At 41.5% G+C, this 6,071-nt stretch overlaps 1 pseudogene; it reads right to left on the bottom strand.

Annotated features, from left to right (window-relative positions):
- Nucleotides 1-4,271: 4,271 nt before the first annotated feature.
- On the bottom strand, nt 4,272-4,388 carry LOC120102687 (small nucleolar RNA SNORA17; annotated as a pseudogene).
- Between the last annotated feature and the right edge of the window lie 1,683 nt (nt 4,389-6,071).

The raw sequence follows: 6,071 nt of genomic DNA, 5'->3' as shown, positions 1-6,071 counted from the left end.
GTAATGTTCAGCTTTAATATGCCAACATCTTCACTGTACCTGCTCATACTCACTCACAAAAGCAATCAGTGTTTAGTCTCAGAACGAGCTCAAGAGCTGTTTAATCTAGATATGCTCCAGGCCACCATTAGATTTGGTCATGATATAAGAGGATTTCCAAAAATTCTCATCAAGTAGCTTGCAGAGAACGGGATGTCAGCCATAGGATATTAGTAGAACTAATAGGTAGGAAAAATGAGATGCAATGTGCTCATTTTTAAAAAATAATAAGTAAAATGACCAAGAGTCATACCTACCCCTAAGTTAAAAGTATCTTTTGGAGCCTTAGACTTGGAAAATGAAGATGTGAGTCTATTGGGAAAAAATGGCCACCAAGCACATGCACCAAAGAATAGACCCCAAAGTCCATTCTGTTACTTAACTTTTGGAGAATTTCATATATGATACTGTATTTGCATCATTTGTGTCCTCTCTTCTCCCCACTCATCTCCTATGTCCACACACTCTCACCTAAATGTGTGACCTCTTCTTCTTTAATTATTATAGTTACATAGCTATATATACATATGTATGTATATTGCGCTAAGCCAATTTAGTGATGTATATGTGTTTAGGCATGTTCACATGGAATTGGAAAACCTACCAGAGATAACATCCCTGAAAAGAATTGAATCACCCTTCCTCTAGTACCCATTTATGGCCTATAGCTCTTTATCAAGATGTGCAACCTTTGCAACCTTGAGATATTTTCTCCCACCCACATTAGCATGTCTTGTTTAGACAACTATATTGGTTTATGTCATGGGTTCAACTTTGCTGTCATGTACTGAACCCTAAAAACAGCAAATGCTTCAATCCTCTAGCTCTTACAATCTTTCTATCTTCTTCATCTTCAAATTTCACTGAGCCTTAAGTATAAGTACAGGTTGTGTTGTAATTATATTGACTAGGATTATGTACCCCACAGCTACTCATTTTCTGTAAATTTACCAGTTGTAGAATTGTGTTCTATCTGTTGCAAAAATGAACTATTTGATGAGGAGAAAAGAGTGACAGTTACCTGTTCTTATAAGGTAAGCATTGAGAGTGCAACTAGACATTATATTGCTTTGATAAAATGACAGTAGTAAGTTCTATTCTCTGGTCTATAACCTTGCCAAAAGGATGTCTATTTAGATTTATACTAATAGGCATATGTCTACCATAGTGTGGGTCTTAAGTCTAGTTAACAGCTCTTGGTTATCCTCAGGATTAAAAGTGCCACTAGTGCACCATTGTAGAAATCTTGTCAGAGCAGTCATTATTGTTGTTCATGAGTAGTCATATTGTGGTTCACATGAGTAGGACTATTGATACTTTTCTCTTTTAGTGGATTAAATAACTTTCAATACTATGAGACCTAATCCTCAGAGGGAAACATTCCAGGTTAGTTCCAGCTCAATCTTAAGACCTGTGTTCAAAGTGTACAGTGTTTTCATCAACAGAATCTGACCGCCAAGTTTTGGAATACTTTCAAGGAAAGTAGCAATAGCTTGTACTATTTGTGGTGTCTCTTAGACTTCCCTGACCAATAAGGCAAAGGCAGTTTCCCATGCCTGGTATTTGGAGCTTTGCTAGATACTATATGGCCTTTAGAGAGAGCATGATCAGCTTGTGTGACATAACTCAAGTACATATAGTTACATATATGTTATATAATTATTATTTACTTTTTCATTGCTGTGATAAAATACCTTGACCAGGAAAATGTATAAAAGGATGGTTTTATCTGGGGTTATGGTTCCAAAGGGCTAGAGTTCCTGACAATATAATGGAGACAGCTGGATCTTGGAGCTGAGAGTACACATCTCAAACTACAAACAGAGAGCACAGGTAGTGAACTGGGAGTGATATGAGATTTTTTTAATCTCAAAGTTCACCACGGTGATATATTCCCCCAAACAAAGCCATACTTTCTAAGACTGTCCAAAATGTTCCACCCCTAACTAGGGACCAAGCACCTGAGACTATAGATGATGTTCTCATCCCAACACCATTCTCTCTCTCTCTCTCTCTCTCTCTCTCTCTCTCTCTCTCTCTCTCTCTCTCTCTGTGTGTGTGTGTGTGTGTGTGTGTATTGTGTGTGTGTGTCTGTCTGTCTCTCCTTTTCTCTCTCATAAACATACACAAACACACACACAAGCAAACATATATATGTATATATAGTGTCCATATATGTATGCATACCTAGGCATATTTTTTCATTTCTTTCTTTTAACTTTTTATTGGTTCTTTGTGGATTTCATATCATACATCTCAATCCTACTCATCTCTCCCTTCCCTCATACCTGCTCTTCACCCTTACAACTCACCTCCAACAGAGGAAAAGAACTCACTGGGGAAGCTGTAGTGTGGCACAGTGTATCCTACAGTATGCCCTTTTATCCAAATTTCTTTGCTGGCAAATGTTCGTTGCAAGCTATCATTGGTCTGGTACAAGGCCTTTGGATTCTGCTACTCTATCTGAGGTTCCATGAATGGAACCTCACTGGAACTCCTTTTGGATATTCTGTTGTTGCTCTGTATCATGGAGATACTGAAGTTTTGTATCTGTAGGACCACCCCGTCATGCATTCCAGCAGTTCTTCAATGGGGTAGATGTTGGGGCAGACCAGTTACAAAACCTGGGTCTAGGCTTCCCCACTCTCAGTAACTCAAGGTATTGCCTCATCAGCAATACCTGCAACCTGGGCCAACTCTATTCTGCTGCTCAGGTAGAGCACGCTCTCCTGAGTGTTGCAACTGGTGAGGGACATGACCAGTTCTATCCCTCTCATGACCCTGGATCCAACTCTCCTTCCTGCCATAGATGGCAAGGGAGGAGAGGAGGGCATCTTCACAGCCCAGCAGACAAGAGGCAGGGGTCTTAGTATTTATGCCTTGAGGGACAACTCTCCTGCAAGACCTACACCTAGGGCCAGTGCTACCCAGGCCAGTTGTAGGGCCTGCTCTTCTGGGTGCTGTACTAGGGGAGGTGCAGGAACAGTTCTCATGACCCCATTTGTGCTAACTCTCCCAACCACTGCTGGGGGTAAGGACAAAAGGGAGGGGAGGGAATCTCTCCCTACCAATGCACAACAGACAACAGGCTGGGCTCACTCACCTACAACTACAGCAGCATTCAAGTCAAGCTCTACTGTGGCCCAGATTAGTTGAAGGGCCTGTTTTTGCTGGTTTGAGGACCTTAAGGCCTGCTCTCCTTCTGACAAGGAATGAGGAAAGGGGTATTTCTCCCTTGTCCATATCACTGTACAGCAGACAAGCATTGGAGGCAGCTTACCAAAAACTCTGCTTTGGGGGCAGCTGTACTGTGCTGCTCAGAAGAGGTACAGGGTCTGCTCCCCATAGTGCTGCTGCTAGTGAGGGGCAAGGACAGGTCTCCTTCTCTCATGATCCAGGGCCTGGTCCCCTGCCTGCCTCAGGTAGTAAGGGTCATGGGGGAAAGAGGGTATCTCTCCCTTGTCTACTCCACCGCATGGAAGACGCCAGCTCTCCCATGCTCATGTCCTGGAGCCTGGTGACCAGCAATTCCTACAGCATTCAGGGCCTATTCTCAGGAGTACTGCAAGTTGGCTGATGGCAGGGTCAGATATTTTGCTTTCATGCCCGCAGAGTCAGCTCTCCCACAGTGTTCAGATGAGGGATAGAACCAGTTCTGCACAGCCCTCACCACAGCCATCAACACGTCTTCAGGCAGTGCCCAGGCCAGGAGCATCTTCCTGGTCTTTGGTAGTAATGAGCTCCTGCTACTTCAGGGCCATAGTCCTAGATGTGGCCCCCAGCAGCAGCACAGGCCAGAACCCCACCATGATCTCAGGTGTCAACACCAGCTACTCACATCAGGCTATTCCCCACTACTGTTGAGTCTCCAGTCTGCCTCTCTTTATTGTGCCTGCATGCTTCTGTTTCTCTTTCTCTTCCATTTCTCTACCATTTACTTTCTGCTCCTAGTAGGGTCTGGGGTCTCAGGAGTGCTATATCATACTTGAGAATTATGTTACGTCTGGTGGTCATTTCAGGCTAGCTCTCTGTCTCAACCAGCACTGGTCTGGTAGTTGTCTGGAGCTTGCTTCTCCTCTGGCCTGCCGGAGTGGTGGGGATTGTCCATCTCAGATTCACTCCCACCCAGGCCATAGTTCTTCTACTCTCCACCTTGCTCCCCATCCTGGGAGCCCATCTGAGCCTTCAAGTTACTGGACTGGTGGTCTTCTCAGGCTTATTTTTTTTCAGGGAATGTTAGGCTATGAATCATTCAGATATTCATAGCTCAGAACACTGAGAGTAGATTCAGCCTCACTCCTCTCTGTCACACATGTGACTGCTGTAGTCACACCTGCAATGCCTCTAGGGAAAAGAGCTGTGCATATTTTTAGGAGGTCTTATAGAATAGTATTTTTTGTTATTACTTTTTTCTTAATATCCTTAGCATTATTTATCTCTCTTTATCTCCCTTTTCTTCCTTTTCTCTGTATTACCCTTCTTCCTCCCTGTCCAACTGAGGCACCTGCCTTCATTTCTGCTATTGCCCACTTCATAGTACCTGTGTCCCACTACCCCATCTCTGCTTTCTCATCTCTTCTACCCATAGTCCTTTTCTACTTTCCTCGGTACTTTCCATTATGAATAACAACCAAACTAAAACAGAACAAATAATACCAATTACAACAAAAACAAAAACCTTAAAAAGCAAGAAAACTATTATCAGAGCAAGTAGGACACCTTTGCTGTGGGGAAATACCTTAAGTAAAAGGATACCTCCAGGGAATATCTCAATCTAGCAACATTGCAGAGGTGAGGTCTTTTATTTCACAGCTCAAGTAATAGAAAGTGTTTTTTTTTCCTGAAATCCTGAACACTAGGGTGACAGAAATTTGAGGAAAAAGACTGTGTTGATTCCAAAAAAAGCAGGCAGATGGGATACAGAGAGCTGTTCACTTAGGGGCTGCTAACAATGGGGAATATGGTATCAAAAATGTGGCCTTGAGAAATGGCAGAATTCTGAGATCTGAGTGCCACAGACTGTCAATTTAATGATAACAACTACTTATTTTGTTATTACACAGATTAGATGTGCCTAGACTTCTAGAGTTGTATTAGTTATTGATTACTTTAGTGTTATCCCTAAAACTTATGGTGAAAATCAACTCTTATTTCATAATCACTAAATTCTCCAGTAGCTCAAAACATACAAACAAACAAACAAACAACAACAACAACAAAACAGGCTTACTTAAGGGAGATCCCAGAAAATAGGAATCATTGAGGGCCATCGTAGCTGCTATTGGGTAGAAATCGGGCTATCATGATGCCTCACTTAGGAAGACATGAGCATGTTCCAATCCTGTCATTTTTATCATCGGGAAAATGCACAAAATTGTTCATTGTTTATTTTTCCTTAACACATTATTGCAGTACCCAAGCTCCAAACGATATTCTAAAGGACAAATAAAATAAGGTGTCACTTCTTGGCTTTTTATTAAGACCAAGTGATGAATAAATGAAAGAAGGTATACCCAAGTATGACACTCAATCTACCAAATACTAATTTAGCCGTTTACATCTTAGCATTTATTATTAGAAAGTCTCTGTGTATGTGGGAATCGAGCAAATGGTGATGGGAAAGTATTAGAATCAACTAGCTATCCTGAGGGGTGGCAAAAGTATCCCATGCTCCCCTTGAAATCTAGATTCATCTACTGAACAGCTAAGAAACAACCAGGTAATGCTCTCACATCTCTTCATTCACGCACATAGAAAAGTGATGTAAGGAAAGCAAAACAAAACAAAAAACTCATTACCCAAAAGAACTAGTAGATTCGTTGGATGAAGATTTTTTTTAAGTCAAATATGTTTTCCTTCAATTTATGTAAATATCAGCTTCAGAAAAAAAGAAAAGAGGGATTAGAAAAAATGTGGTTATCTAATAACAAACAAAAACACCTCCTCCTACTTATTGCCAATACAATTGTAAAGAGGTCAAAAAAAAATCAACTGTGCTATGAAAAGAGATCATTTTGGAGAAGTGGATACTA

The sequence above is a fragment of the Rattus norvegicus genome, chromosome 4, assembly GCF_036323735.1.
Source record: "Rattus norvegicus strain BN/NHsdMcwi chromosome 4, GRCr8, whole genome shotgun sequence".
NCBI classification, from domain to species: Eukaryota; Metazoa; Chordata; class Mammalia; order Rodentia; family Muridae; genus Rattus; species Rattus norvegicus.
The sequence above is the reverse complement of the archived record's forward strand: the minus strand, read 5'-3'. Positions and strand labels throughout refer to the sequence as shown.